General features: G+C 39.7%; 1 long non-coding RNA gene across 1 annotated transcript; it reads left to right on the top strand.

Moving 5' to 3' along the window:
- Positions 1–1,390: 1,390 nt before the first annotated feature.
- LOC121672156 lies at positions 1,391–8,542 on the top strand. Its single transcript, XR_006018779.1, has 2 exons — positions 1,391–3,714; positions 7,858–8,542. It is a non-coding gene; the product is annotated as an uncharacterized LOC121672156 (long non-coding RNA).
- The last annotated feature ends 314 nt before the right edge of the window (positions 8,543–8,856 follow it).

The following is an 8,856-nucleotide window of genomic DNA, read 5'->3' as shown; positions in this document are numbered from 1 at the left end:
GGAAAGGAAAGGAAAGGAAAGGAAAGGAAAGGAAAGGAAAGGAAAGGGCTGTCTTCAGAACTGTGGGAGACAACAAGAAGAAGAGCAAATTGGAGAAGCTGAAGGGGGGAACACAGTGAAAAACAGGCAGAAAACATGAAAAAAGGCCCAAAACAAGGTGTGGAGAAAGTTTTGTGTTTTCTTCCTATCTGGAGGATACTGAGCGCTCGACTGATTGGCGTGGAAACTTCTTTATGTGAAGGGGGAGAAATGAAGGAGGAGAAATGAGTTCCACTGAAAGATATCGACACCTTGGACTGCAGGATGATGCATCTTGAAAGGTGTCACAGAGGGAGGTGGGAGCAGTTCCGATGGAGTGGAGCAGACCTGCAGTTGGAGTCCTTAAGAGGAGAGAGAGAGGGAATTAGGAGTAAACTACATCTTGGAAAAAAAGCCTTTAAGGCAGGAAGAGTGGAATCATTCCTGCACATGAGATCCACTCTCGTTGGATCCTCTGCCTTTGGAGCAACATTTTGAGGGCTAAAATAAGGCTCTTCATCCTGTTAGGAAATTCTTTTCAGGAAAACATTGGGCTGGTCAGGAATTTATTTGTTTTTCCTGCCTTTCTTTCACTAAGAGTAATGAAGGAATAGTTAAACTAGTTCATCTCTATTGGAATTATATATATATTTTTAATATAGCTGAAGTCCCCTGTTGTCAATACATACGTTTTTTGAAGGAAAACTAATTAAAAGCTGAGCATTTAATAGTGACTGCTGCAGTAGTGTAGCCTGTCAGAGTTAATTCCACTGTCAATAATTTCCATGAGATCTTTTTGTTCCCGTGTTGATGCCTGAGAGGTCTTTCAGTAAAGGCAAAGTGACACATTAGAGTTTGTTGTCAAGTTCACAAAGAAAAGAAATAGAAAAAATTTATATATAGGAGTGTTTTTTCCCCAGGTTAGCCTGTCACGAGGATGCGAGGTGCAAATGGAAATGGGGTAGTGTGCAATATTTTGAGGCAAAAATCTGATTTTAAAGTTAACAGTGTTTCTTCTGGAGTTGGGAGGCTGCTGGGAGAAACGTGGATGGGACTGTTACAGTCACTGGAAACAAGACAAGGGGAGCATTGGGTGGATGTCTTAGGTCTGAAGGACAGAGAAATAACCTGTTTTTTAAAAAAAATCATCAGATAAGGTCTTCCAACCTCTGGCAGAACGTAACCTTTAGAAACAGAGAGGGACTTCCTTGGATATTGGGAAAAAGTTCTTCCCTGTGAGGGTGGGGAGGCCCTGGCCCAGGTTTCCCAGAGAAGTTGTGGCTGCCCCTGGATCCCTGGAAGTGTCCAAGGCCAGGTTGGATGGGGTTTGGAGCAACCTGGGCTAGTGGAAGGTGTCCCTGCCATGGCAAGGGGCTGGAACAGGGTGGTCTTTAAGGTCCCTTCCAACTCAAACCATTCTATGATCCTGTGAACTTCCGAGACTCTCTATTGAATAAACTTACAAAATTAAACACTTTGGGAAGTTTTTTTCCCTCGGAATATTCTAGCTAGCTCATTAATGTAATGCATGTATTTTAAAAAGTTGGCATTTTGCCTTGGCAAATAGCTTGAAGATAAAAGAAAGTTTATTCCTGTAATTTTCCTCACATGAGTTCTTGTCATTTAGAATATCTTGAATGAAGTTCCAAATATAATTTTCCATCCTTAAAGTCTTGCAGCACATCAGAAAATTTCCCACCAGAGTTGACCATTAATGCTGAGCCATTTCTGCTCTGAGTGCCACAAGAACTTGAGCTGCTGAACTAACAGATGACATCATTGGATCTACGGATGTGGGGAGATTTTTTGTGTAGGAGCTGGGATCCGATTCCTTATTAATTTTCAGCTGATTTTTAATAATGGTGGAATTGAGAAGAACTGGTGGTTTTCAAGCTGGAGTTCAGATAAAGTTAAAATGTGCATGACTTCCGAGTGTGATCTTAATTCAGATATATACATCTCCTGCTCCTGGCGTCTTCCCATGATTCTGGGGAGGAGAGAATGAAAACACATTATTTTAAGGAGTATTTGGTGCTTATTAAAATTACACATACACCCGCCTTCCAAAGAGTCTTGATTTACTGCAGGTTGTTCATGTGTCGCATGCGGACATTTTTTAGTGAGCAGATTTCTTATCCCTGCGAGAACAGGGAATGGCTTCCAGTGCTCCACGATTCCGGGAGCACAAACGTTACATCCATTGTAAAAGGTAGGGAACCATGAAATCTATAAAGCTGATTTGGCAGGAGCAGCGGCTGTTGGTGCCAAGATTTGGTTACTGACCCACAGTTTCCTGTTTGGAAATCTATTAATTGATTCGCAAAGAGCATCTTTTCGGAAAACAAGGATTCAGACAGGCTGGCACAGGCTGGAGCTCCGCCAAGACTGCTCGGGAAGGTTGCCATGCTGGGAGCGAGCGAGCGAGAGAGCGAGAGAGCGAGCGAGGCGAGGGAAGAAAAAAAGGCAAGACTTGGCACGGCTCAGTCAAATCAGCTTCTTTTGTCTGCTGTCTCGGCTTGAGCTTCGCGAAAGAAAACCGTCCTGGGGTACAGAAAAACTCACAACTTTTTTTTTTGGTTTTCAAACTTCCGTCGCTTTTTAAGTCTCTTGGGCTCTTGGGAAGTGGTGGTGACATTAAATGACGTCCAGTTATCAGTGAGCAGAGAAATAAAAGCCTTTAATGAAGCCTCCACAATGTCAGTTTGTACATATGGGAAATACGATATTTGGTGATTTTTTTTTTTTTTCCCCTATGTCTGATTAAACTGTAAGGGAGCCGAGTAACTTGGAAGAATACAGAGGGAATGTGTAAATAAAAGGGAGAATTTTCATTTTTTGCAGCAAAACAAAAACTTTTCATCGACGCAAACATGCTTTAAAACCAAACCTGACCTCCTTTGGAATACGTTCGGAACGGGAATTCCAGCGTTTCTCTCTACAGAAACGAACTTTTAATGGAACCTCCTTAAAGATTTCATCTGACCCAGCAGCGAAGTAAGAGTAGAGAGAAAGTTGTGACACCTCAATAGAAAAGTGAGTATGTTCTTAAAGACACAACGTTTGTTTCTGCTGCTTGGTGCTGTCCTGGCTCCACGTCCTAGCCTTTAGGGACAAACCTGAAGACCAGCAGGACACGCCGAAGACACCCAGGCTATGCCTGAAGGGCAAAATCAGAGTGTGGTTATTCTGCTCCTGCTCTCAAACATTCCCTTCAGTGCATCTTCCTAGAGAGCATCTGAAATCGCTGAATTTTCTACTTTTAGAAGCAACAAGAGATGGAAAAATATCGGCTGCTGCCAAGTGAGGAATGTTTGAAGATGACACAGTTGATGGCACTGGATATGGAAACTTCAGTTTGTAGTTACAGGACCTGTTTGCTGCAAACAGTGAAAAAAATCTGCTCTTTTCTCAGGAATTAAAAGAAAATGGATTAAAAAAATCACTGATGGCTGAAGCATGGACGCCTTACGATTTCAATAAAAATTAAGCACCTGAAAGTCCATTGTTTTCTCCAAAGGTGCCTGGATTTTCAGGGAGACAGGTACCTGCTTTCTGATTTCCTGGGAGCAAATATGATCACACTGCCTATTAGGCCTGGATGTGCTGGGATTATCCTCCTGCTGCTGTGACAATCAGCATTATTATTTCAGGGAGTAACTGTAAACCGTAGATTTTTATGGATCGGCTTCGCTTGGAGTAAGTATTACCCTATCCTTAAAAACTGGATTGTTCAGCCTGTGAGATGTGCAATTCCTGGCATGCTGCACAAGTACATTTCCCTAATTCTTCCCTGCTGAAGGGAAGAAACAACATTAATGGAAAGGTTTTTAATAGGAATGTGTTTGTGTTTTAACTGTGCATTGTGGCATTTGGATTATGAGACTGCTAAAATTAACTGGTCTTTTTGATGATGTCAAAAACTTGGGTTACTTAATATTACATTAAATTGGTTTCTTAGCAAGATCTGTCTGATTTTTACTACATCAGTGAGCCTTTTGAAAGGTGCTGTAGTTAAATAGTGGGTAAGATGCTGTTGTGATTAATATTTAGTTCACTGAAACCTTTTAATAGGGTTTGTTAGGGAGTTTTGAAGAAAAATTTCTGTTATCACACAGCAACCCTGTCTTTCTAAATCCTTGAAAAACGTCCTCAACAGCCCCGTGTGGGAATAGGTATCCTGTGGGGGATTTCAGATGGATCCTGGGTGGAAGGGGAGTGTTTGGAGGAGTTGAGTTCTGCTCTCTGTGTGGTTCTTGTCTGTTGTTGCTGTGCAGGCATTACCATGGGATGTGCTCAGGGACACGGGCATGTGCTGGGCTGAGTTTGCATCACAACAGTGTCCTAAGTTTGTTTGTCCGTGGGGAATTCTGGAAGGAATTCCCTTTATTTCTCAGAAATCGTGTGCAGTCGGAAAGCATCTGCTGTTTTCTTTAATCACAACATTCCTAACCAAATCTTTACTGGGTGCCCCTATTAAAATTCAGAAAACAACAGAAAACATTTATTGTGCTGCCTCTAAGGAAAATATTAAAATGACCATTACATTTCTAAGTGCTACATTAAAATAACCGTATTTCTCTCTTGAGTACCTACATAATTTCATAAATTTGGGTTTTAAACACGATCAACATGTGGGTGCTTGCAGCACATTTATAAAGAGAAATATTTGTACAAATATTTCAACATCTGTGGACACTGAAATTATTTTGAAGCAGTTCCTACAATGTTGGAAACACTGTTTATCTCTGAAATATCTCGTCAGTACATTTTGGTTTCCTAAATGAGATACACACCACTGCACATTTCTTTTGGCCTACATAATAAAATATTTTTTCTTTCTGCTAAACTCTTTGATTTTAAAAGTTCATCTAAGTGCTGATTTTTTGGAAAATATCCCAACTTGGCAAGTTAAAAATGAAGCTGGAATCGCAAGGCTTAAATGGTTGGAATCTGAACATTGGTTGGATTGCATGCAAATGGAATTTGTGGTGTAATTTCACATGGTTTATTGTATTTATATATTTTCTTTACCAACTGGAGTCTACTGGATACTTTAATCTGATTATTCATTGCCACCATTCATCTATGATCCTTAATTATTGGTTAGGTTTAATAACTTCATAAATGAACAATTTGTGTTTAATTCTTAATGAATCATTAATACCTATTTTAGATTGGATTGTACAGTTCCTTAACGTGGGCATATTTCAGTGTGGAGGTGAGGGTTGGTGGTTGGGGTTTAATTTGATTTTTCTTACTGAACCACAGATAATATTTCACATTAGAACATCATGTTTGATACTGTGATGGGCCAATGTCTGATTTCACTTGTGGCGATTAATAGGAGATTAACCAATGTTTACTTGCTGTTTTAATTAGTATCAAAGTAGTTTGAGATCAAAATGGACCTGGAATGGGCTTCGTTTGTGCCTTTTATATTGGTATATTAAAGCATTTTAAAAATGAATGCTTACTCTGAACCCCTGTGGTTATTGGACAAGGAAGAGATGAGCAATTCTCAGTGTGACTGTCGATTCTCCCTAAATATGGCTGTAGGAGAAGAATATAAATGTTAAAATGCAGTTTATGGAGGTTTTGGGTGTTATTTTGCATTCCTGTAGCCATGGGAGATTATCTTGATATTCTGCTTATGGTAGAACTCCATGTGCTGCCATTGCTGAGGTGTCCTCAGTGTCTATAACAATACTTTTAATTTTTTTTTTTTTACGTTATATTTGGTATATATTTTAAGGCCCTTTCCATTTACCATTTACTATTTACCATAACTCCAGAATAATTGCTTATTTTGTAGTCCACCATTCCACGGTGTTTTCTCTTGGCACAGTGGGATTGACTTGGGTGGAATTCCACTCCTTTATTTCATATAGGCCACAGTCCTCTTCCTTGCCACAGAAATTTTGAGCAAAATCTATATAATTTTGTCCACTGTACCTCTTAAAATAGCATTTAAGTGAGTTGAGTAACTTTTGTAGTCATTGTGCAGGAATAAACACCTTTAGGAGGTGATTAGGGAGGCTGTCCCATCAGTCCTGTGAGTCACTCTATTGACCATAAAAAAATGGAAAATAGAAGCAAAAATTGTAAGAATATAAAAATATTAATTTGTAGTATTTTAAAGTTATATTGTCTGCTATATTCTCATTTATTTATAGATAAAACACAGTTGTTTAGGATCTGACTGCGCCTGACAATTTTGTTACAAAAATTGTTGTAGAAATAATAGAAGCTTGTACTCTTGATAATTATGGACATCCATGTTTTTCCTGTTTTTTTCTATAATTAAGTTATGCCCAGTGTACATCTGTTCCTCTGAGTCACTACAGCAGTTCTTCCATATTTATTGGATGCTATGGAATTGCAAATGTTTTAAGGGATAAATTGTAGTTCATGCAAAAAATTCCCGTTATTGTCTCTCCTTTACATTTGTTTAATCACCTATTTTTTCTAAGTTTGCCACGATCAAGCAGTGTCTTGGTGTCATCATTTCTGCTGTTTGCTGCTGACCTCTTCAGCCTATGTCAAATTCTGGTTTGTCTGAAGTTGCAACCTCTGTACTATGAAATATTGGGGTTTTAAAACAGGAAATACACAATGTTTGCAGCACTGTTTTCTCTGTGTGCTCTTATCTTGTTAATCAACAGATCAATAGGAGAGAAGTCAGGGAATATCCAATGCCTGCGTTTGAGCAGGGACACCTTCCACCATCCCAGGTTGCTCTAAGCCCTGTCCAGCGTGGCCTTGGACACTTCCAGGGATGGGACATCCACCACCTCCCTGGGCAGCTGGTCCATGACTGATGTTTCAGACACTTCCAGATCCATATTTTAGGAATTAATCAGATCCCAAGAAAAGTGTCTCCCTCATATGGGCACAACACTTTTACTGAATGCCAACGGAAACTGGAAGATCTGAAGAAAGGTTTGGTTCGAGTTCACTAAACTGCAATGAAAAGATCTTCCATATAAATAAGCATGAAAAAACCATTGTTTTCTCTCTGCTAAATTACATTAAAGTGGAATATTTCTTTGACCATTGTGTTGGATTAGGCACTTAAGAGTTCCTGCTTTTTTCCTGACACATAACAAGGGTTTAATCCTTGTTCTCCAACTTCAAACTTTGGATTTCAGCACTGAGAGTTTTCCATTGTATTGGTTTTCCATGCAAACCTTTGTCCGTCCCTTTTACACCTCAGCACAGCATCAAGTGTGCAGTGTAAGAGTAGATACAGTGTAGAAGGGCTTTACCCCGTGAAAGACTTCTGCGTGGGTTTTGTTTTAGAAGCTCCACAGCTGTGTTTTTTCCAGTCCTACAGATAGGAATAGGAATCAGGTCTAGTTTGCTTGTTCATCTAATGCACAGCAAGTGAAAACTAAGAACTCTACAGACAGTACAGTGTTAAGATGATTCAAATTTTTGTTTTCCACAGACAGTGATTTTGGTAGTAAAAATTCCACCCCAGATTAAAGCAAGTACAGAGACTGTGGAGAGGACAGACTGAGGGAAAGTGGGTAGGTTCAGGAGGAGCATACTCAGAAAAATCTCAGTTTGTTTTGACCTGTATTGACATAAATGGTTGGAGTTGAACATGGTAGGATGGGAGGTTTCACACTGAATTGTAGGTGGTATCTGCTGATAAAATCTTCTCCAGGAAATTTGTATTCTCCTCTTTTTTTAGGCAGTTTTCCCATTTCTGAGACCAGCCTGGTGTTTGCCAGTGAATTTCTGTTATAATCTATTCTCAGTTGGAGAGAGTTGCATTGCTCTGTCCTTAGTAGTGAATTGTTTGTTCATTGTCCATCTTCTTTCTAATCTCCGCAGGTGGGAAGGCAGGAAGGACTTCAAGGGAACAAAAAGAGGATCTGTTCTTTACTAGTAACTGTTTAAGGCATATTGCTTTCATTGACAGGATGGAATCATGGAATGAAGGAATGGTTTGGGTTAAAAGGGACCTTAAAGCTCATCTGGTTCCACCCCTTGCCGTGGGCAGGGACACCTTCGCCTATCTCTGGTTGCTGCAAGCCCCATCTCCAGCCTGGCCTTGGACACTTCCAGGGATGGAGCAGCCACAGCTTCTCTGGGCACCCTGTGCCAGGGCCTCCCCACCCTCATAGGGAAAAATTCCTTCCCCGTATATAATCTAAATCCACTCTCTTTTGGTTTAAAGTCATTCCTCCTTGTCCTAATGGCTTTATTATCTACCTTTTATACGGCTTTTGTTTATATCTACAGCTTTCTATTTGTATTTCATGAATCTTTTCATTACTTGTGCACAGTTGTGATGCATTTCAAGGGCTTGAGATGTTTTGTTCTGCTGCCTTTACACTTCTGGCTCTACTTTTTTGTTTTTGTGCACCCAGTGTAAAAACTTCATATAAATGAGTTTATGTAATGTCTGCTGTATTGATTTTTTTTTTAAAGCTATGATTAAACTGGTAAACTCATAGTGTTGGTGTAATTTTGCATTTAAGATACATTCTGCTGTTGCAATAAACCCTGTCGTCCCAGTATAATGCTTTTCCTTTCATATGGATTCACGCTGTAGAACATAATTCCTTCTCTTTGGTAGAAATTAATCCGAAAAGGAACTGTTAAAAGCCAATATATTTGTAGTGAATGAAGCAGTCTTAGCAGAGAGAACAATGTGCTTCCTGCAATACTGCCTCACTGTCTCCTTTTGAAAATTGCTCTGGTGCAGGAGACTGTTGTGGCACTTATTTTTATCGCTGGGAAACATTATTCTTGTTATTTAATTCAGCTGCTGACATAATGAGTGCTTCGGCTGTAATGAATATTTGATGTGTTTATGCTAATGTAAAG

This window comes from Corvus kubaryi, unplaced genomic scaffold (genome assembly GCF_017639235.1).
Source record: "Corvus kubaryi isolate FWS band 111438036 unplaced genomic scaffold, C.kubaryi_AGA036_p1.0 39086, whole genome shotgun sequence".
Lineage (NCBI taxonomy): Eukaryota > Metazoa > Chordata > Aves > Passeriformes > Corvidae > Corvus > Corvus kubaryi.
Note: the sequence above shows the minus strand (reverse complement) of the source record. Positions and strands in the feature narration are given on the sequence as shown.